Source organism: Dendrobates tinctorius, unplaced genomic scaffold, assembly GCF_039654945.1.
Source record: "Dendrobates tinctorius isolate UK_male_01 unplaced genomic scaffold, ASM3965494v1 ptg000350l, whole genome shotgun sequence".
Lineage (NCBI taxonomy): Eukaryota > Metazoa > Chordata > Amphibia > Anura > Dendrobatidae > Dendrobates > Dendrobates tinctorius.
In genome coordinates this window covers 3,542,533-3,567,262 of record NW_027362016.1, presented here as the reverse complement: position 1 = coordinate 3,567,262, position 24,730 = coordinate 3,542,533, and the positions used below count along the sequence as shown (strand labels likewise).

General features: G+C 35.8%; 5 non-coding genes across 5 annotated transcripts; all 5 read right to left on the bottom strand.

Annotated features, from left to right (window-relative positions):
- Positions 1-17,652: 17,652 nt before the first annotated feature.
- Positions 17,653-17,725, bottom strand: TRNAF-GAA (transfer RNA phenylalanine (anticodon GAA)). The gene has a single exon. It is a non-coding gene; the product is annotated as a tRNA-Phe (tRNA).
- A 2,873-nt stretch (positions 17,726-20,598) lies between these two features.
- On the bottom strand, positions 20,599-20,681 carry TRNAL-UAG (transfer RNA leucine (anticodon UAG)). The gene has a single exon. It is a non-coding gene; the product is annotated as a tRNA-Leu (tRNA).
- Positions 20,682-22,583: 1,902 nt separating this feature from the next.
- Positions 22,584-22,666, bottom strand: TRNAL-UAG (transfer RNA leucine (anticodon UAG)). Its single transcript has one exon. It is a non-coding gene; the product is annotated as a tRNA-Leu (tRNA).
- Positions 22,667-23,659: 993 nt separating this feature from the next.
- On the bottom strand, positions 23,660-23,732 carry TRNAF-GAA (transfer RNA phenylalanine (anticodon GAA)). The gene has a single exon. It is a non-coding gene; the product is annotated as a tRNA-Phe (tRNA).
- Positions 23,733-24,567: 835 nt separating this feature from the next.
- TRNAL-UAG (transfer RNA leucine (anticodon UAG)) lies at positions 24,568-24,650 on the bottom strand. The gene has a single exon. It is a non-coding gene; the product is annotated as a tRNA-Leu (tRNA).
- Positions 24,651-24,730: the final 80 nt, after the last annotated feature.

Here is a 24,730-nt window from a genome sequence, read left to right as displayed (position 1 = left end):
TATTGATTGTTAAAAGTGAGACCATTTGTCCCAAAATGTGCTGAAACATGTCAGAATGACATGGGCATTTCACATTTTTTAAACTATGATTACCTACTTGTTAAGTTTTTGTTTATTAAGTATCGTTATGGTCTATTGATGTATGAGGTGAAAACTATGAAAGTAGACTTACCAGCAAATCCGTTTCTAGATATATTTCATGACAGCACTGTAGAAGGTTGATTCCCTACCCTAATAGGGACAGAGAACACAAAGAGGTGAAATAGTCCCTCCTCATTGACTGTCCAAAGGATTTTTCTAGTGCCAAAAGAACAACAGACATATGCACAAAAAATGTGTTTGATGTTCCTAGAGTTCTTTTTTGAGAGGACAAATTCAGATTCACTCCAAAGACTCTCAGGAAATTTTTCAAAACCACATTACTAAGTTTTGTTTGACCTCATCTAATCAATAAATGAAGATAAAGTTTCTTGAAATTAAATGTTGATGTCAGAAGTGGGATTTGAACCCACGCCTCCAGGGGAGACTGCGACCTGAACGCTGCGCCTTAGACCGCTCGGCCATCCTGACTTTGATATGCAATTGGAACTTAACTCCTTCCATGCTAGTCAGCAGAAATGTTACCATTCCTTGTGATTACAAACTTGTCACACCACCCCAAAAAAGTCAATAAATAACATTTTTTATATGCGTACTTTTCGTCTGCATTAATTTTTAAACCTCCATTTATTTTGTTTGGATATTAGAAATGTTAGATTTCTCACAAATACGGTGATGCACCACATTTCTTCAGAAACTACTGTTTGGCCACACAGCAGGGCTTTGAAAGGAAGAGCCCTATTTGGGTTTTGCAATGCAGATTTTGCAGGAATACCTTGCAGATGAAATTTGCAGAGTACCAAAATAGCAGAAAACCTCCCAAAGTGACCACATTTTAGAAATTATTTTGCACAATGAGTTAATCAACACCTGCAATTACTATTGTCAGCCTATAGGTGTTTTCACTCTGAACCATCCAGCATTGCAAGTATGCCAGTTTAGTGCCCAGCTTTTGCTTGCAGAGGCAAGCAACCCATACATTTTTAAGTGGGCTCTACTCACTGGAGCAATGTCAAATATGTAGATGCTTTGTCTCACCATTAAAGTAGAAACCTCCTATATTTCAAATTAAAGATGACGGACCTGTGTGGAGCTTGTGTTTTTTGCCTTTTTGACTTTGTCCACAGCATGTTTTTTAAGGACATTTGTCTCAGTAATGCCTCAGTGTTTCAAAGTCAAACAAGCTGACTATAATCATTCAGCTAGTGTCTGATAAGTGCTGTCTGTTTCAGCTATCAGGTTACCTTTTAATCCTCTTACAGCTAAGTCAATCTGAAATAAAACAAAATAGAGGAAAAATTACTAAAAAACATTCATGTGTTCAAAAGGAAAAAGTTACCGTTTCTCAATTTTTTAACATTTTGTTTTCTGTAGATAGTTAAGATTTTTAGGCCTTTTGATCATGATCAGTCCATGTGCTTTGTTTAATATCTCCTTAAAATGTAAATGGTGAAGAAAAAGCATTTTGCCGAAACCCGGGACCTTTAGATCTTCAGTCTAACGCTCTCCCAACTGAGCTATTTCGGCCATATCTATACATTTTCTGGGGGGTTTGACACTCTGCAAATGTCAAGTGTCACACCTGGAGGGATATATCATAATTTTTCATTTGACTGTTTTTTGAAGCATGATTTCTATTTGAAACGCCTTCCATTTTGCTGTACATATTTAATAACATTCATTAACTATTTGTGAATGAGTAGAAAAAGACAGCAATTTTGCCATTGAATTTTTACATTTTCAGTTTGTCTCCATGCACCAGTATAATTCTGACCCTGTGCTTCTAGAATAGGTCATGGTCGCACATAAAACACAATTTGCATGCATAATGTTACATCAAGTTTTATTTTTTATGAGATGCAAACAATTGGAGCAAAAAAGAGACAAAAATTTAGAGAAAATATTTTATTGATTGTTAAAAGTGAGACCATTTGTCCCAAAATGTGCTGAAACATGTCAGCATGACATGGGCATTTCACATTTTTTAAACTATGATTACCTACTTGTTAAGTTTTTGTTTATTAAGTATCGTTATGGTCTATTGATGTATGAGGTGAAAACTATGAAAGTAGACTTACCAGCAAATCCGTTTCTAGATATATTTCATGACAGTACTGTAGAAGGTTGATTCCCTACCCTAATAGGGACAGAGAACACAAAGAGGTGAAATAGTCCCTCCTCATTGACTGTCCAAAGGATTTTTCTAGTGCCAAAAGAACAACAGACATATGCACAAAAAATCTGTTTGATGTTCCTAGAGTACTTTTTTGAGAGGACAAATTCAGATTCACTCCAAAGACTCTCAGGAAATTTTTCAAAACCACATTACTGAGTTTTGTTTGACCTCATCTAATCAATAAATGAAGATAAAGTTTCTTGAAATTAAATGTTGATGTCAAAAGTGGGATTTGAACACACAACTCCACCTGAATGCAGCGCCTTAGACCGCTCGGCCATCCTGACTTTGATATGCAATTGGAACTTAACTCCTTCCATGCTAGTCAGCAGAAATGTTACCATTCCTTGTGATTAAAAACTTGTCACACCACCCCAAAAAGTCAATAAATAACATTTTTTATATGCGTACTTTTCGTCTGCATTAATTTTTAAACCTCCATTTATTTTGTTTGGATATTAGAAATGTTAGATTTCTCACAAATGCGGTGATGCACCACATTTCTTCAGAAACTACTGTTTGGCCACACAGCAGGGATTTGAAAGGAAGAGCCCTATTTGGGTTTTGCAATGCAGATTTTGCAGGAATACCTTGCAGATGAAATTTGCAGAGTACCAAAACAGCGGAAAACCTCCCAAAGTGACCACATTTTAGAAATTATTTTGCACAATGAGTTAATCAACACCTGCAATTACTATTGTCAGCCTATAGGTGTTTTCACTCTGAACCATCCAGCATTGCAAGTATGCCAGTTTAGTGCCCAGCTTTTGCTTGCAGAGACAAGCAACCCATACATTTTTAAGTGGGCTCTACTCACTGGAGCAATGTCAAATATGTAGATGCTTTGTCTCACCATTAAAGTAGAAACCTCCTATATTTCAAATTGAAGATGACGGACCTGTGTGGAGCTTGTGTTTTTTGCCTTTTTGACTTTGTCCACAGCATATTTTTTAAGGACATTTGTCTCAGTAATGCCTCAGTGTTTCAAAGTCAAACAAGCTGACTATAATCATTCAGCTAGTGTCTGATAAGTGCTGTCTGTTTCAGCTATCAGGTTACCTTTTAATCCTTTTACAGCTAAGTCAATCTGAAATAAAACAAAATAGAGGAAAAATTACTAAAAAACATTCATGTGTTCAAAAGGAAAAAGTTACCGTTTCTCAAATTTTTAACATTTTGTTTTCTGTAGATAGTTAAGATTTTTAGGCCTTTTGATCATGATCAGTCCATGTGCTTTGTTTAATATCTCCTTAAAATGTAAACGGTGAAGAAAAAGCATTTTGCCGAAACCCGGGATTGGACCAAGGACCTTTAGATCTTCAGTCTAACGCTCTCCCAACTCAGCTATTTCGGCCATATCTATACATTTGCTGGGGGGTTTGACACTCTGCAAATGTCAAGTGTCACACCTGCAGGGATATATTATAATTTTTCATTTGACTGTTTTTTGAAGCATGATTTCTATTTGAAACGCCTTCCATTTTGCTGTACATATTTAATAACATTCATTAACTATTTGTGAATGAGTAGAAAAAGACAGCAATTTTGCCATTGAATTTTTACATTTTCAGTTTGTCTCCATGCACCAGTATAATTCTGACCCTGTGCTTCTAGAATAGGTCATGGTCGCACATAAAACACAATTTGCATGCATAATGTTACATCAAGTTTTATTTTTTATGAGATGCAAACAATTGGAGCAAAATAGAGACAAAAATTTAGAGAAAATATTTTATTGATTGTTAATGTTAAAAGTGAGACCATTTGTCCCAAAATGTGCTGAAACATGTCAGAATGACATGGGCATTTCACATTTTTTAAACTATGATTACCTACTTGTTAAGTTTTTGTTTATTAAGTATCGTTATGGTCTATTGATGTATGAGCTGAAAACTATGAAAGTAGACTTACCAGCAAATCCGTTTCTAGATATATTTCATGACAGCACTGTAGAAGGTTGATTCCCTACCCTAATAGGGACAGAGAACACAAAGAGGTGAAATAGTCCCTCCTCATTGACTGTCCAAAGGATTTTTCTAGTGCCAAAAGAACAACAGACATATGCACAAAAAATCTGTTTGATGTTCCTAGAGTTCTTTTTTGAGAGGGCAAATTCAGATTCACTCCAAAGACTCTCAGGAAATTTTTCAAAACCACATTACTAAGTTTTGTTTGACCTCATCTAATCAATAAATGAAGATAAAGTTTCTTGAAATTAAATGTTGATGTCAGAAGTGGGAGAAGTGGGAGTCTGCGACCTGAACGCAGCGCCTTAGACCGCTCGGCCATCCTGACTTCGATATGCAATTGGAACTTAACTCCTTCCATGCTAGTCAGCAGAAATGTTACCATTCCTTGTGATTACAAACTTGTCACACCACCCCAAAAAAGTCAATAAATAACATTTTTTATATGCGTACTTTTCGTCTGCATTAATTTTTAAACCTCCATTTATTTTGTTTGGATATTAGAAATGTTAGATTTCTCACAAATACGGTGATGCACCACATTTCTTCAGAAACTACTGTTTGGCCACACAGCAGGGCTTTGAAAGGAAGAGCCCTATTTGGGTTTTGCAATGCAGATTTTGCAGGAATACCTTGCAGATGAAATTTGCAGAGTACCAAAACAGCAGAAAACCTCCCAAAGTGACCACATTTTAGAAATTATTTTGCACAATGAGTTAATCAACACCTGCAATTACTATTGTCAGCCTATAGGTGTTTTCACTCTGAACCATCCAGCATTGCAAGTATGCCAGTTTAGTGCCCAGCTTTTGCTTGCAGAGGCAAGCAACCCATACATTTTTAAGTGGACTCTACTCACTGGAGCAATGTCAAATATGTAGATGCTTTGTCTCACCATTAAAGTAGAAACCTCCTATATTTCAAATTAAAGATGACGGACCTGTGTGGAGCTTGTGTTTTTTGCCTTTTTGACTTTGTCCACAGCATATTTTTTAAGGACATTTGTCTCAGTAATGCCTCAGTGTTTTAAAGTCAAACAAGCTGACTATAATCATTCAGCTAGTGTCTGATAAGTGCTGTCTGTTTCAGCTATCAGGTTACCTTTTAATCCTCTTACAGCTAAGTCAATCTGAAATAAAACAAAATAGAGGAAAAATTACTAAAAAACATTCATGTGTTCAAAAGGAAAAAGTTACCATTTCTCAAATTTTTAACATTTTGTTTTCTGTAGACAGTTAAGATTTTTAGGCCTTTTGATCATGATCAGTCCATGTGCTTTGTTTAATATCTCCTTAAAATGTAAACGGTGAAGAAAAAGCATTTTGCCGAAACCCGGGATTGGACCAGCGACCTTGAGATCTTCAGTCTAACGCTCTCCCAACTGAGCAATTTCGGCCATATCTATCCATTTTCTGGGGGGTTTGACACTCTGCAAATGTCAAGTGTCACACCTGGAGGGATATATTATAATTTTTCATTTGACTGTTTTTTGAAGCATGATTTCTATTTGAAACACCTTCCATTTTGCTGTACATATTCAATAACATTCATTAACTATTTGTGAATGAGTAGAAAAAGACAGCAATTTTGCCATTGAATTTTTACATTTTCAGTTTGTCTCCATGCACCAGTATAATTCTGACCCTGTGCTTCTAGAATAGGTCATGGTCGCACATAAAACACAATTTGCATGCATAATGTTACATCAAGTTTTATTTTTTATGAGATGCAAACAATTGGAGCAAAAAAGAGACAAAAATTTAGAGAAAATATTTTATTGATTGTTAAAAGTGAGACCATTTGTCCCAAAATGTGCTGAAACATGTCAGAATGACATGGGCATTTCACATTTTTTAAACTATGATTACCTACTTGTTAAGTTTTTGTTTATTAAGTATCGTTATGGTCTATTGATGTATGAGGTGAAAACTATGAAAGTAGACTTACCAGCAAATCCGTTTCTAGATATATTTCATGACAGCACTGTAGAAGGTTGATTCCCTACCCTAATAGGGACAGAGAACACAAAGAGGTGAAATAGTCCCTCCTCATTGACTGTCCAAAGGATTTTTCTAGTGCCAAAAGAACAACAGACATATGCACAAAAAATGTGTTTGATGTTCCTAGAGTTCTTTTTTGAGAGGACAAATTCAGATTCACTCCAAAGACTCTCAGGAAATTTTTCAAAACCACATTACTAAGTTTTGTTTGACCTCATCTAATCAATAAATGAAGATAAAGTTTCTTGAAATTAAATGTTGATGTCAGAAGTGGGATTTGAACCCACGCCTCCAGGGGAGACTGCGACCTGAACGCTGCGCCTTAGACCGCTCGGCCATCCTGACTTTGATATGCAATTGGAACTTAACTCCTTCCATGCTAGTCAGCAGAAATGTTACCATTCCTTGTGATTACAAACTTGTCACACCACCCCAAAAAAGTCAATAAATAACATTTTTTATATGCGTACTTTTCGTCTGCATTAATTTTTAAACCTCCATTTATTTTGTTTGGATATTAGAAATGTTAGATTTCTCACAAATACGGTGATGCACCACATTTCTTCAGAAACTACTGTTTGGCCACACAGCAGGGCTTTGAAAGGAAGAGCCCTATTTGGGTTTTGCAATGCAGATTTTGCAGGAATACCTTGCAGATGAAATTTGCAGAGTACCAAAATAGCAGAAAACCTCCCAAAGTGACCACATTTTAGAAATTATTTTGCACAATGAGTTAATCAACACCTGCAATTACTATTGTCAGCCTATAGGTGTTTTCACTCTGAACCATCCAGCATTGCAAGTATGCCAGTTTAGTGCCCAGCTTTTGCTTGCAGAGGCAAGCAACCCATACATTTTTAAGTGGGCTCTACTCACTGGAGCAATGTCAAATATGTAGATGCTTTGTCTCACCATTAAAGTAGAAACCTCCTATATTTCAAATTAAAGATGACGGACCTGTGTGGAGCTTGTGTTTTTTGCCTTTTTGACTTTGTCCACAGCATGTTTTTTAAGGACATTTGTCTCAGTAATGCCTCAGTGTTTCAAAGTCAAACAAGCTGACTATAATCATTCAGCTAGTGTCTGATAAGTGCTGTCTGTTTCAGCTATCAGGTTACCTTTTAATCCTCTTACAGCTAAGTCAATCTGAAATAAAACAAAATAGAGGAAAAATTACTAAAAAACATTCATGTGTTCAAAAGGAAAAAGTTACCGTTTCTCAATTTTTTAACATTTTGTTTTCTGTAGATAGTTAAGATTTTTAGGCCTTTTGATCATGATCAGTCCATGTGCTTTGTTTAATATCTCCTTAAAATGTAAATGGTGAAGAAAAAGCATTTTGCCGAAACCCGGGACCTTTAGATCTTCAGTCTAACGCTCTCCCAACTGAGCTATTTCGGCCATATCTATACATTTTCTGGGGGGTTTGACACTCTGCAAATGTCAAGTGTCACACCTGGAGGGATATATCATAATTTTTCATTTGACTGTTTTTTGAAGCATGATTTCTATTTGAAACGCCTTCCATTTTGCTGTACATATTTAATAACATTCATTAACTATTTGTGAATGAGTAGAAAAAGACAGCAATTTTGCCATTGAATTTTTACATTTTCAGTTTGTCTCCATGCACCAGTATAATTCTGACCCTGTGCTTCTAGAATAGGTCATGGTCGCACATAAAACACAATTTGCATGCATAATGTTACATCAAGTTTTATTTTTTATGAGATGCAAACAATTGGAGCAAAAAAGAGACAAAAATTTAGAGAAAATATTTTATTGATTGTTAAAAGTGAGACCATTTGTCCCAAAATGTGCTGAAACATGTCAGCATGACATGGGCATTTCACATTTTTTAAACTATGATTACCTACTTGTTAAGTTTTTGTTTATTAAGTATCGTTATGGTCTATTGATGTATGAGGTGAAAACTATGAAAGTAGACTTACCAGCAAATCCGTTTCTAGATATATTTCATGACAGTACTGTAGAAGGTTGATTCCCTACCCTAATAGGGACAGAGAACACAAAGAGGTGAAATAGTCCCTCCTCATTGACTGTCCAAAGGATTTTTCTAGTGCCAAAAGAACAACAGACATATGCACAAAAAATCTGTTTGATGTTCCTAGAGTACTTTTTTGAGAGGACAAATTCAGATTCACTCCAAAGACTCTCAGGAAATTTTTCAAAACCACATTACTGAGTTTTGTTTGACCTCATCTAATCAATAAATGAAGATAAAGTTTCTTGAAATTAAATGTTGATGTCAAAAGTGGGATTTGAACACACAACTCCACCTGAATGCAGCGCCTTAGACCGCTCGGCCATCCTGACTTTGATATGCAATTGGAACTTAACTCCTTCCATGCTAGTCAGCAGAAATGTTACCATTCCTTGTGATTAAAAACTTGTCACACCACCCCAAAAAGTCAATAAATAACATTTTTTATATGCGTACTTTTCGTCTGCATTAATTTTTAAACCTCCATTTATTTTGTTTGGATATTAGAAATGTTAGATTTCTCACAAATGCGGTGATGCACCACATTTCTTCAGAAACTACTGTTTGGCCACACAGCAGGGATTTGAAAGGAAGAGCCCTATTTGGGTTTTGCAATGCAGATTTTGCAGGAATACCTTGCAGATGAAATTTGCAGAGTACCAAAACAGCGGAAAACCTCCCAAAGTGACCACATTTTAGAAATTATTTTGCACAATGAGTTAATCAACACCTGCAATTACTATTGTCAGCCTATAGGTGTTTTCACTCTGAACCATCCAGCATTGCAAGTATGCCAGTTTAGTGCCCAGCTTTTGCTTGCAGAGACAAGCAACCCATACATTTTTAAGTGGGCTCTACTCACTGGAGCAATGTCAAATATGTAGATGCTTTGTCTCACCATTAAAGTAGAAACCTCCTATATTTCAAATTGAAGATGACGGACCTGTGTGGAGCTTGTGTTTTTTGCCTTTTTGACTTTGTCCACAGCATATTTTTTAAGGACATTTGTCTCAGTAATGCCTCAGTGTTTCAAAGTCAAACAAGCTGACTATAATCATTCAGCTAGTGTCTGATAAGTGCTGTCTGTTTCAGCTATCAGGTTACCTTTTAATCCTTTTACAGCTAAGTCAATCTGAAATAAAACAAAATAGAGGAAAAATTACTAAAAAACATTCATGTGTTCAAAAGGAAAAAGTTACCGTTTCTCAAATTTTTAACATTTTGTTTTCTGTAGATAGTTAAGATTTTTAGGCCTTTTGATCATGATCAGTCCATGTGCTTTGTTTAATATCTCCTTAAAATGTAAACGGTGAAGAAAAAGCATTTTGCCGAAACCCGGGATTGGACCAAGGACCTTTAGATCTTCAGTCTAACGCTCTCCCAACTCAGCTATTTCGGCCATATCTATACATTTGCTGGGGGGTTTGACACTCTGCAAATGTCAAGTGTCACACCTGCAGGGATATATTATAATTTTTCATTTGACTGTTTTTTGAAGCATGATTTCTATTTGAAACGCCTTCCATTTTGCTGTACATATTTAATAACATTCATTAACTATTTGTGAATGAGTAGAAAAAGACAGCAATTTTGCCATTGAATTTTTACATTTTCAGTTTGTCTCCATGCACCAGTATAATTCTGACCCTGTGCTTCTAGAATAGGTCATGGTTGCACATAAAACACAATTTGCATGCATAATGTTACATCAAGTTTTATTTTTTATGAGATGCAAACAATTGGAGCAAAATAGAGACAAAAATTTAGAGAAAATATTTTATTGATTGTTAATGTTAAAAGTGAGACCATTTGTCCCAAAATGTGCTGAAACATGTCAGAATGACATGGGCATTTCACATTTTTTAAACTATGATTACCTACTTGTTAAGTTTTTGTTTATTAAGTATCGTTATGGTCTATTGATGTATGAGCTGAAAACTATGAAAGTAGACTTACCAGCAAATCCGTTTCTAGATATATTTCATGACAGCACTGTAGAAGGTTGATTCCCTACCCTAATAGGGACAGAGAACACAAAGAGGTGAAATAGTCCCTCCTCATTGACTGTCCAAAGGATTTTTCTAGTGCCAAAAGAACAACAGACATATGCACAAAAAATCTGTTTGATGTTCCTAGAGTTCTTTTTTGAGAGGGCAAATTCAGATTCACTCCAAAGACTCTCAGGAAATTTTTCAAAACCACATTACTAAGTTTTGTTTGACCTCATCTAATCAATAAATGAAGATAAAGTTTCTTGAAATTAAATGTTGATGTCAGAAGTGGGAGAAGTGGGAGTCTGCGACCTGAACGCAGCGCCTTAGACCGCTCGGCCATCCTGACTTCGATATGCAATTGGAACTTAACTCCTTCCATGCTAGTCAGCAGAAATGTTACCATTTCTTGTGATTAAAAACTTGTCACACCACCCCAAAAAAGTCAATAAATAACATTTTTTATATGCGTACTTTTCGTCTGCATTAATTTTTAAACCTCCATTTATTTTGTTTGGATATTAGAAATGTTAGATTTCTCACAAATGCGGTGATGCACCACATTTCTTCAGAAACTACTGTTTGGCCACACAGCAGGGCTTTGAAAGGAAGAGCCCTATTTGGGTTTTGCAATGCAGATTTTGCAGGAATACCTTGCAGATGAAATTTGCAGAGTACCAAAACAGCAGAAAACCTCCCAAAGTGACCACATTTTAGAAATAATTTTGCACAATGAGTTAATCAACACCTGCAATTACTATTGTCAGCCTATAGGTGTTTTCACTCTGAACCATCCAGCATTGCAAGTATGCCAGTTTAGTGCCCAGCTTTTGCTTGCAGAGACAAGCAACCCATACATTTTTAAGTGGGCTCTACTCACTGGAGCAATGTCAAATATGTAGATGCTTTGTCTCACCATTAAAGTAGAAACCTCCTATATTTCAAATTAAAGATGACGGACCTGTGTGGAGCTTGTGTTTTTTTGCCTTTTTGACTTTGTCCACAGCATATTTTTTAAGGACATTTGTCTCAGTAATGCCTCAGTGTTTCAAAGTCAAACAAGCTGACTATAATCATTCAGCTAGTGTCTGATAAGTGCTGTCTGTTTCAGCTATCAGGTTACCTTTTAATCCTCTTACAGCTAAGTCAATCTGAAATAAAACAAAATAGAGGAAAAATTACTAAAAAACATTCATGTGTTCAAAAGGAAAAAGTTACCGTTTCTCAAATTTTTAACATTTTGTTTTCTGTAGATAGTTAAGATTTTTAGGCCTTTTGATCATGATCAGTCCATGTGCTTTGTTTAATATCTCCTTAAAATGTAAACGGTGAAGAAAAAGCATTTTGCCGAAACCCGGGACCTTTAGATCTTCAGTCTAACGCTCTCCCAACTGAGCTATTTCGGCCATATCTATACATTTTCTGGGGGGTTTGACACTCTGCAAATGTCAAGTGTCACACCTGGAGGGATATATTATAATTTTTCATTTGACTGTTTTTTGAAGCATGATTTCTATTTGAAACGCCTTCCATTTTGCTGTACATATTTAATAACATTCATTAACTATTTGTGAATGAGTAGAAAAAGACAGCAATTTTGCCATTGAATTTTTACATTTTCAGTTTGTCTCCATGCACCAGTATAATTCTGACCCTGTGCTTCTAGAATAGGTCATGGTCGCACATAAAACACAATTTGCATGCATAATGTTACATCAAGTTTTATTTTTTATGAGATGCAAACAATTGGAGCAAAAAAGAGACAAAAATTTAGAGAAAATATTTTATTGATTGTTAAAAGTGAGACCATTTGTCCCAAAATGTGCTGAAACATGTCAGAATGACATGGGCATTTCACATTTTTTAAACTATGATTACCTACTTGTTAAGTTTTTGTTTATTAAGTATCGTTATGGTCTATTGATGTATGAGGTGAAAACTATGAAAGTAGACTTACCAGCAAATCCGTTTCTAGATATATTTCATGACAGCACTGTAGAAGGTTGATTCCCTACCCTAATAGGGACAGAGAACACAAAGAGGTGAAATAGTCCCTCCTCATTGACTGTCCAAAGGATTTTTCTAGTGCCAAAAGAACAACAGACATATGCACAAAAAATCTGTTTGATGTTCCTAGAGTTCTTTTTTGAGAGGACAAATTCAGATTCACTCCAAAGACTCTCAGGAAATTTTTCAAAACAACATTACTAAGTTTTGTTTGACCTCATCTAATCAATAAATGAAGATAAAGTTTCTTGAAATTAAATGTTGATGTCAGAAGTGGGATTGGAACCCAAGCCTCCAGGGGAGACTGCGACCTGAACGCAGCGCCTTAGACCGCTCGCCTTAGACCGCTTCGATATGCAATTGGAACTTAACTCCTTCCATGCTAGTCAGCAGAAATGTTACCATTCCTTGTGATTAAAAACTTGTCACACACCCCAAAAAAGTCAATAAATAACATTTTTTATATGCGTACTTTTCGTCTGCATTAATTTTTAAACCTCCATTTATTTTGTTTGGATATTAGAAATGTTAGATTTCTCACAAATGCGGTGATGCACCACATTTCTTCAGAAACTACTGTTTGGCCACACAGCAGGGCTTTGAAAGGAAGAGCCCTATTTGGGTTTTGCAATGCAGATTTTGCAGGAATACCTTGCAGATGAAATTTGCAGAGTACCAAAACAGCAGAAAACCTCCCAAAGTGATCACATTTTAGAAATTATTTTGCACAATGAGTTAATCAACACCTGCAATTACTATTGTCAGCCTATAGGTGTTTTCACTCTGAACCATCCAGCATTGCAAGTATGCCAGTTTAGTGCCCAGCTTTTGCTTGCAGAGACAAGCAACCCATACATTTTTAAGTGGGCTCTACTCACTGGAGCAATGTCAAATATGTAGATGCTTTGTCTCACCATTAAAGTAGAAACATCCTATATTTCAAATTAAAGATGACGGACCTGTGTTCAGCTTGTGTTTTTTGCCTTTTTGACTTTGTCCACAGCATATTTTTTAAGGACATTTGTCTCAGTAATGCCTCAGTGTTTCAAAGTCAAACAAGCTGACTATAATCATTCAGCTAGTGTCTGATAAGTGCTGTCTGTTTCAGCTATCAGGTTACCTTTTAATCCTCTTACAGCTAAGTCAATCTGAAATAAAACAAAATAGAGGAAAAATTACTAAAAAACATTCATGTGTTCAAAAGGAAAAAGTTACCGTTTCTCAAATTTTTAACATTTTGTTTTCTGTAGATAGTTAAGATTTTTAGGCCTTTTGATCATTATCAGTCCATGTGCTTTGTTTAATATCTCCTTAAAATGTAAACGGTGAAGAAAAATCATTTTGCCGAAACCCGGGATTGGACCAGGGACCAGGGACCTTTAGATCTTCAGTCTAACACTCTCCCAACTGAGCTATTTCGGCCATTTCTATACATTTTCTGGGGGGTTTGACACTCTGCAAATGTCAAGTGTCACACCTGGAGGGATATATTATAATTTTTCATTTGACTGTTTTTTGAAGCATGATTTCTATTTGAAACGCCTTCCATTTTGCTGTACATATTTAATAACATTCATTAACTATTTGTGAATGAGTAGAAAAAGACAGCAATTTTGCCATTGAATTTTTACATTTTCAGTTTGTCTCCATGCACCAGTATAATTCTGACCCTGTGCTTCTAGAATAGGTCATGGTCGCACATAAAACACAATTTGCATGCATAATGTTACATCAAGTTTTATTTTTTATGAGATGCAAACAATTGGAGCAAAAAAGAGACAAAAATTTAGAGAAAATATTTTATTGATTGTTAAAAGTGAGACCATTTGTCCCAAAATGTGCTGAAACATGTCAGAATGACATGGGCATTTCACATTTTTTAAACTATGATTACCTACTTGTTAAGTTTTTGTTTATTAAGTATCGTTATGGTCTATTGATGTATGAGGTGAAAACTATGAAAGTAGACTTACCAGCAAATCCGTTTCTAGATATATTTCATGACAGCACTGTAGAAGGTTGATTCCCTACCCTAATAGGGACAGAGAACACAAAGAGGTGAAATAGTCCCTCCTCATTGACTGTCCAAAGGATTTTTCTAGTGCCAAAAGAACAACAGACATATGCACAAAAAATCTGTTTGATGTTCCTAGAGTTCTTTTTTGAGAGGACAAATTCAGATTCACTCAAAAGACTCTCAGGAAATTTTTCAAAAACCACATTACTAAGTTTTGTTTGACCTCATCTAATCAATAAATGAAGATAAAGTTTCTTGAAATTAAATGTTGATGTCAGAAGTGGGATTTGAACCCACGCCTCCAGGGGAGACTGCGACCTGAACGCAGCGCCTTAGACCGCTCGGTATTAGACCGCTCGCCTTAGACCGCTTCAATATGCAATTGGAACTTAACGCCTTCCATGCTAGTCAGCAGAAATGTTACCATTCCTTGTGATTAAAAACTTGTCACACCACCCCAAAAAAGTCAATAAATAACATTTTTTATATGCGTACTTTTCGTCTGCATTAATTTTTAAACCTCCATTTATTTTGTTTGGATATTAGAAATGTTAGATTTCTCACAAATGCGGTGATGCACCACATTTCTTCAGAAACTACTGTTTGGCCACACAGCAGGGCTTTGAAAGGAAGAGCCCTATTTGGGTTTTGCAATGCAGATTTTGCAGGAATACCTTGCAGATGAAATTTGCAGAGTACCAAAACAGCAGAAAACCTCCCAAAGTGACCACATTTTAGAAATTATTTGCACAATGAGTTAATCAACACCTGCAATTACTATTGTCAGCCTATAGGTGTTTTCACTCTGAACCATCCAGCATTGCAAGTATGCCAGTTTAGTGGCCAGCTTTTGCTTGCAGAGACAAGCAACCCATACATTTTTAAGTGGGCTCTACTCACTGGAGCAATGTCAAATATGTAGATGCTTTGTCTCACCATTAAAGTAGAAACCTCCTATATTTCAAATTAAAGATGACGGACCTGTGTTCAGCTTGTGTTTTTTGCCTTTTTGACTTTGTCCACAGCATATTTTTTAAGGACATTTGTCTCAGTAATGTCTCAGTGTTTCAAAGTCAAACAAGCTGACTATAATCATTCAGCTAGTGTCTGATAAGTGCTGTCTGTTTCAGCTATCAGGTTACCTTTTAATCCTCTTACAGCTAAGTCAATCTGAAATAAAACAAAATAGAGGAAAAATTACTAAAAAACATTCATGTGTTCAAAAGGAAAAAGTTACCGTTTCTCAAATTTTTAACATTTTGTTTTCTGTAGATAGTTAAGATTTTTAGGCCTTTTGATCATGATCAGTCCATGTGCTTTGTTTAATATCTCCTTAAAATGTAAACGGTGAAGAAAAAGCATTTTGCCGAAACCCGGGATTGGACCAGGGACCTTTAGATCTTCAGTCTAACGCTCTCCCAACTGAGCTATTTCTGCCATATCTATACATTTTCTGGGGGGTTTGACACTCTGCAAATGTCAAGTGTCACACCTGGAGGGATATATTATAATTTTTCATTTGACTGTTTTTTGAAGCATGATTTCTATTTGAAACGCCTTCCATTTTGCTGTACATATTTAATAACATTCATTAACTATTTGTGAATGAGTAGAAAAAGACAGCAATTTTGCCATTGAATTTTTACATTTTCAGTTTGTCTCCATGCACCAGTATAATTCTGACCCTGTGCTTCTAGAATAGGTCATGGTCGCACATAAAACACAATTTGCATGCATAATGTTACATCAAGTTTTATTTTTTATGAGATGCAAACAATTGGAGCAAAAAAGAGACAAAAATTTAGAGAAAATATTTTATTGATTGTTAAAAGTGAGACCATTTGTCCCAAAATGTGCTGAAACATGTCAGAATGACATGGGCATTTCACATTTTTTAAACTATGATTACCTACTTGTTAAGTTTTTGTTTATTAAGTATCGTTATGGTCTATTGATGTATGAGGTGAAAACTATGAAAGTAGACTTACCAGCAAATCCGTTTCTAGATATATTTCATGACAGCACTGTAGAAGGTTGATTCCCTACCCTAATAGGGACAGAGAACACAAAGAGGTGAAATAGTCCCTCCTCATTGACTGTCCAAAGGATTTTTCTAGTGCCAAAAGAACAACAGACATATGCACAAAAAATCTGTTTGATGTTCCTAGAGTTCTTTTTTGAGAGGACAAATTCAGATTCACTCCAAAGACTCTCAGGAAATTTTTCAAAACCACATTACTAAGTTTTGTTTGACCTCATCTAATCAATAAATGAAGATAAAGTTTCTTGAAATTAAATGTCAGAAGTGGGATTTGAACCCACGCCTCGAGGGGAGACTGCGACCTGAACGCAGCACCTTAGACCGCTCGGTATTAGACCGCTCGCCTTAGACCGCTTCGATATGCAATTGGAACTTAACTCCTTCCATGCTAGACAGCAGAAATGTTACCATTCCTTGTGATTAAAAACTTGTCACACCACCAAAAAAAAGTCAATAAATAACATTTTTTATATGCGTACTTTTCGTCTGCATTAATTTTTAAACCTCCATTTATTTTGTTTGGATATTAGAAATGTTAGATTTCTCACAAATGCGGTGATGCACCACATTTCTTCAGAAACTACTGTTTGGCCACTCAGCTGGGCTTTGAAAGGAAGAGCCCTATTTGGGTTTTGCAATGCAGATTTTGCAGGAATACCTTGCAGATGAAATTTGCAGAGTACCAAAACAGCAGAAAACCTCCCAAAGTGACCACATTTTAGAAATTATTTTGCACAATGAGTTAATCAACACCTGCAATTACTATTGTCAGCCTATAGGTGTTTTCACTCTGAACCATCCAGCATTGCAAGTATGCCAGTTTAGTGCCCAGCTTTTGCTTGCAGAGACAAGCAACCCATACATTTTTAAGTGGGCTCTACTCACTGGAGCAATGTCAAATATGTAGATGCTTTGTCTCACCATTAAAGTAGAAACCTCCTATATTTCAAATTAAAGATGACGGACCTGTGTGGAGCTTGTGTTTTTTGCCTTTTTGACTTTGTCCACAGCATATTTTTTAAGGACATTTGTCTCAGTAATGCCTCAGTGTTTCAAAGTCAAACAAGCTCACTATAATCATTCAGCTAGTGTCTGATAAGTGCTGTCTGTTTCAGCTATCAGGTTACCTTTTAATCCTCTTACAGCTAAGTCAATCTGAAATAAAACAAAATAGAGGAAAAATTACTAAAAAACATTCATGTGTTCAAAAGGAAAAAGTTACCGTTTCTCAAATTTTTAACATTTTGTTTTCTGTAGATAGTTAAGATTTTTAGGCCTTTTGATCATGATCAGTCCATGTGCTTTGGTTAATATCTCCTTAAAATGTAAACGGTGAAGAAAAAGCATTTTGCCGAAACCCGGGATTGGACCAGGGACCTTTAGATCTTCAGTCTAACGCTCTCCCAACTGAGCTATTTCGGCATTATCTATACATTTTCTGGGGGGTTTGACACTCTGCAAATGTCAAGTGTCACACCTGGAGGGATATATTATAATTTTTCATTTGACTGTTTTTTGAAGCATGATTTCTATTTGAAACGCCTTCCATTTTGCTGTACATATTTAATAACATTCATTAACTATTTGTGAATGAGTAGAAAAAGACAGCAATTTTGCCATTGAATTTTTACATTTTCAGTTTGTCTCCATGCACCAGTATAATTCTGACCCTGTGCTTCTAGAATAGGTCATGGTCGCACATAAAACACAATTTGCATGCATAATGTTACATCAAGTTTTATTTTTTATGAGATGCAAACAATTGGAGCAAAAAAGAGACAAAAATTTAGAGAAAATATTTTATTGATTGTTAATGTTAAAAGTGAGACCATTTGTCCCAAAATGTGCTGAAACATGTCAGAATGACATGGGCATTTCACATTTTTTAAACTATGATTACCTACTTGTTAAGTTTTTGTTTATTAAGTATCGTTATGGTCTATTGATGTATGAGGTGAAAACTATGAAAGTAGACTTACCAGCAAATCCGTTTCTAGATATATTTCATGACAGCGCTGTAGAAGGTTGATTCCCTACCCTAATAGGGACAGAGAACACAAAGAGGTGAAATAGTCCCTCCTCATTGACTGTCCAAAGGATTTTTCTAGTGCCAAAAGAACAACAGACATATGCACAAAAAATCTGTTTGATGTTCCTAGAGTTCTTTTTTGAGAGGACAAATTCAGATTCACTCCAAAGACTCTCAGGAAATTTTTCAAAACCACATTACTAAGTTTTGTTTGACCTCATCTAATCAATAAATGAAGATAAAGTTTCTTGAAATTAAATATTGATGTCAGAAGTGGGATTTGAACCCACGCCTCCAGGGGAGACTACGACCTGAACGCAGCGCCTTAGAACGCTCGGTATTAGACCGCTCGCCTTAGACAGCTTCGATATGCAATTGGAACTTAACTCCTTCCATGCTAGTCAGCAGAAATGTTACCATTCCTTGTGATTAAAAACTTGTCACACCACCCCAAAAAAGTCAATAAATAACATTTTTTATATGCGTACTTTTCGTCTGCATTAATTTTTAAACCTCCATTTATTTTGTTTGGATATTAAAAATGTTAGATTTCTCACAAATGCGGTGATGCACCACATTTCTTCAGAAACTACTGTTTGGCCACACAGCAGGGCTTTGAAAGGAAGAGCCCTATTTGGGTTTTGCAATGCAGATTTTGCAGGAATACCTTGCAGATGAAATTTGCAGAGTACCAAAACAGCAGAAAACCTCCCAAAGTGACCACATTTTAGAAATTATTTTGCACAATGAGTTAATCAACACCTGCAATTACTATTGTCAGCCTATAGGTGTTTTCACTCTGAACCATCCAGCATTGCAAGTATGCCAGTTTAGTGCCCAGCTTTTGCTTGCAGAGACAAGCAACCCATACATTTTTAAGTGGGCTCTACTCACTGGAGCAATGTCAAATATGTAGATACTTTGTCTCACCATTAAAGTAGAAACCTCCTATATTTCAAATTAAAGATGACGGACCTGTGTTCAACTTGTGTTTTTTGCCTTTTTGACTTTGTCCACAGCATATTTTTTAAGGACATTTGTCTCAGTAATGCCTCAGTGTTTCAAAGTCAAACAAGCTGACTATAATCATTCAGCTAGTGTCTGATAAGTGCTGTCTGTTTCAGCTATCAGGTTACCTTTTAATCCTCTTACAGCTAAGTCAATCTGAAATAAAACAAAATAGAGGAAAAATTACTAAAAAACATTCATGTGTTCAAAAGGAAAAAGTTACCGTTTCTCAAATTTTTAACATTTTGTTTTCTGTAGATAGTTAAGATTTTTAGGCCTTTTGATCATGATCAGTCCATGTACTTTGTTTAATATCTCCTTAAAATGTAAACGGTGAAGAAAAAGCATTTTGCCGAAACCCGGGATTGGACCAGGGACCTTTAGATCTTCAGTCTAACGCTCTCCCAACTGAGATATTTCTGCCATATCTATACATTTTCTCGGGGGTTTGACACTCTGCAAATGTCAAGTGTCATACCTGGAGGGATATATTATAATTTTTCATTTGACTGTTTTTTGAAGCATGATTTCTATTTGAAACGCCTTCCATTTTGCTGTACATATTTAATAACATTCATTAACTATTTGTGAATGAGTAGAAAAAGACAGCAATTTTGCCATTGAATTTTTACATTTTCAGTTTGTCTCCATGCACCAGTATAATTCTGACCCTGTGCTTCTAGAATAGGTCATGGTCGCACATAAAACACAATTTGCATGCATAATGTTACATCAAGTTTTATTTTTTATGAGATGCAAACAATTGGAGCAAAAAAGAGACAAAAATTTAGAGAAAATATTTTATTGATTGTTAAAAGTGAGACCATTTGTCCCAAAATGTGCTGAAACATGTCAGAAGGACATGGGCATTTCACATTTTTTAAACTATGATTACCTACTTGTTAAGTTTTTGTTAATTAAGTATCATTATGGTCTATTGATGTATGAGGTGAAAACTATGAAAGTAGACTTACCAGCAAATCCGTTTCTAGATATATTTCATGACAGCACTGTAGAAGGTTGATTCCCTACCCTAATAGGGACAGAGAACACAAAGAGGTGAAATAGTCCCTCCTCATTGACTGTCCAAAGGATTTTTCTAGTGCCAAAAGAACAACAGACATATGCACAAAAAATCTGTTTGATGTTCCTAGAGTTCTTTTTTGAGAGGACAAATTCAGATTCACTACAAAGACTCTCAGGAAATTTTTCAAAACCACATTACATGAAGATAAAGTTTCTTGAAATTAAATGTTGATTTCAGAAGTGGGATTTGAACCCACGCCTCCAGGGGAAACTGCAACCTAAACGCAGCGCCTTAGACCACTCGGCCATCCTGACTTCGAAATGCAATTGGAACTTAACTCCTTCCATGCTAGTCAGCAGAAATGTTACCATTCCTTGTGATTAAAAACTTGTCACACCACCCCAAAAAAGTCAATAAATAACATTTTTTATATGCGTACTTTTCGTCTGCATTAATTTTTAAACCTCCATTTATTTTGTTTGGATATTAGAAATGTTAGATTTCTCACAAATGCGGTGATGCACCACATTTCTTCAGAAACTACTGTTTGGCCACACAGCAGGGCTTTGAAAGGAAGAGCCCTATTTGGGTTTTGCAATGCAGATTTTGCAGGAATACCTTGCAGATGAAATTTGCAGAGTACCAAAACAGCAGAAAACCTCCCAAAGTGACCACATTTTAGAAATTATTTTGCACAATGAGTTAATCAACACCTGCAATTACTATTGTCAGCCTATAGGTGTTTTCACTCTGAACCATCCAGCATTGCAAGTATGCCAGTTTAGTGCCCAGCTTTTGCTTGCAGAGACAAGCAACCCATACATTTTTAAGTGGGCTCTACTCACTGGAGCAATGTCAAATATGTAGATGCTTTGTCTCACCATTAAAGTAGAAACCTCCTATATTTCAAATTAAAGATGACGGACCTGTGTGGAGCTTGTGTTTTTTGCCTTTTTGACTTTGTCCACAGCATATTTTTTAAGGACATTTGTCTCAGTAATGCCTCAGTGTTTCAAAGTCAAACAAGCTGACTATAATCATTCAGCTAGTGTCTGATAAGTGCTGTCTGTTTCAGCTATCAGGTTACCTTTTAATCCTCTTACAGCTAAGTCAATCTGAAATAAAACAAAATAGAGGAAAAATTACTAAAAAACATTCATGTGTTCAAAAGGAAAAAGTTACCGTTTCTCAAATTTTTAACATTTTGTTTTCTGTAGATAGTTAAGATTTTTAGGCCTTTTGATCATGATCAGTCCATGTGCTTTGTTTAATATCTCCTTAAAATGTAAACGGTGAAGAAAAAGCATTTTGCCGAAACCCGGGATTAGACCAGGGACCTTTAGATCTTCAGTCTAACGCTCTCCCAACTTTGCTATTTCGGCCATATCTATACATTTTCTGGGGGGTTTGACACTCTGCAAATGTCAAGTGTCACACCTGGAGGGATATATTATAATTTTTCATTTGACTGTTTTTTGAAGCATGATTTCTATTTGAAACGCCTTCCATTTTGCTGTACATATTTAATAACATTCATTAACTATTTGTGAATGAGTAGAAAAAGACAGCAATTTTGCCATTGAATTTTTACATTTTCAGTTTGTCTCCATGCACCAGTATAATTCTGACCCTGTGCTTCTAGAATAGGTCATGGTCGCACATAAAACACAATTTGCATGCATAATGTTACATCAAGTTTTATTTTTTATGAGATGCAAACAATTGGAGCAAAAAAGAGACAAAAATTTAGAGAAAATATTTTATTGATTGTTAAAAGTGAGACCATTTGTCCCAAAATGTGCTGAAACATGTCAGAATGACATGGGCATTTCACATTTTTTAAACTATGATTACCTACTTGTTAAGTTTTTGTTTATTAAATATCGTTATGGTCTATTGATGTATGAGGTGAAAACTATGAAAGTAGACTTACCAGCAAATCCGTTTCTAGATATATTTCATGACAGCACTGTAGAAGGTTGATTCCCTACCCTAATAGGGACAGAGAACACAAAGAGGTGAAATAGTCCCTCCTCATTGACTGTCCAAAGGATTTTTCTAGTGCCAAAAGAACAACAGACATATGGACAAAAATCTGTTTGATGTTCCTAGAGTTCTTTTTTGAGAGGACAAATTCAGATTCACTCCAAAGACTCTCAGGAAATTTTTCAAAACCACATTACATGAAGATAAAATTTCTTGAAATTAAATGTTGATGTCAGAAGTGGGATTTGAACCCACGCCTCCAGGGGAAACTGCAACCTAAACGCAGCGCCTTAGACCACTCTGCCATCTTGACTTCGATATGCAATTGGAACTTAACTCCTTCCATGCTAGTCAGCAGAAATGTTACCATTCCTTGTGATTAAAAACTTGTCACACCACCCCAAAAAAGTCAATAAATAACATTTTTTATATGCGTACTTTTCGTCTGCATTAATTTTTAAACCTCCATTTATTTTGTTTGGATATTAGAAATGTTAGATTTCTCACAAATGCGGTGATGCACCACATTTCTTCAGAAACTACTGTTTGGCCACACAGCAGGGCTTTGAAAGGAAGAGCCCTATTTGGGTTTTGCAATGCAGATTTTGCAGGAATACCTTGCAGATGAAATTTGCAGAGTACCAAAACAGCAGAAAACCTCCCAAAGTGACCACATTTTAGAAATTATTTTGCACAATGAGTTAATCAACACCTGCAATTACTATTGTCAGCCTATAGGTGTTTTCACTCTGAACCATCCAGCATTGCAAGTATGCCAGTTTAGTGCCCAGCTTTTGCTTGCAGAGACAAGCAACCCATACATTTTTAAGTGGGCTCTACTCACTGGAGCAATGTCAAATATGTAGATGCTTTGTCTCACCATTAAAGTAGAAACCTCCTATATTTCAAATTAAAGATGACGGACCTGTGTTCAGCTTGTGTTTTTTGCCTTTTTGACTTTGTCCACAGTATATTTTTTAAGGACATTTGTCTCAGTAATGCCTCAGTGTTTCAAAGTCAAACAAGCTGACTAATCATTCAGCTAGTGTCTGATAAGTGCTGTCTGTTTCAGCTATCAGGTTACCTTTTAATCCTCTTACAGCTAAGTCAATCTGAAATAAAACAAAATAGAGGAAAAATTACTAAAAAACATTCATGTGTTCAAAAGGAAAAAGTTACCGTTTCTCAAATTTTTAACATTTTGTTTTCTGTAGATAGTTAAGATTTTTAGGCCTTTTGATCATGATCAGTCCATGTGCTTTGTTTAATATCTCCTTAAAATGTAAACGGTGAAGAAAAAGCATTTTGCCGAAACCCGGGATTGGACCAGGGACCTTTAGATCTTCAGTCTAACGCTCTCCCAACTGAGCTATTTCGGCCATATCTATACATTTTCTGGGGGGTTTGACACTCTGCAAATGTCAAGTGTCACACCTGGAGGGATATATTATAATTTTTCATTTGACTGTTTTTTGAAGCATGATTTCTATTTGAAACGCCTTCCATTTTGCTGTACATATTTAATAACATTCATTAACTATTTGTGAATGAGTAGAAAAAGACAGCAATTTTGCCATTGAATTTTTACATTTTCAGTTTGTCTCCATGCACCAGTATAATTCTGACCCTGTGCTTCTAGAATAGGTCATGGTCGCACATAAAACACAATTTGCATGCATAATGTTACATCAAGTTTTATTTTTTATGAGATGCAAACAATTGGAGCAAAAAAGAGACAAAAATTTAGAGAAAATATTTTATTGATTGTTAAAAGTGAGACCATTTGTCCCAAAATGTGCTGAAACATGTCAGAATGACATGGGCATTTCACATTTTTTAAACTATGATTACCTACTTGTTAAGTTTTTGTTTATTAAATATCGTTATGGTCTATTGATGTATGAGGTGAAAACTATGAAAGTAGACTTACCAGCAAATCCGTTTCTAGATATATTTCATGACAGCACTGTAGAAGGTTGATTCCCTACCCTAATAGGGACAGAGAACACAAAGAGGTGAAATAGTCCCTCCTCATTGACTGTCCAAAGGATTTTTCTAGTGCCAAAAGAACAACAGACATATGCACAAAAAATCTGTTTGATGTTCCTAGAGTTCTTTTTTGAGAGGACAAATTCAGATTCACTCCAAAGACTCTCAGGAAATTTTTCAAAACCACATTACATGATGATAAAGTTTCTTGAAATTAAATGTTGATGTCAGAAGTGGGATTTGAACCCACGCCTCCAGGGGAAACTGCAACCTAAACGCAGCGCCTTAGACCACTCGGCCATCTTGACTTCGATATGCAATTGGAACTTAACTCCTTCCATGCTAGTCAGCAGAAATGTTACCATTCCTTGTGATTAAAAACTTGTCA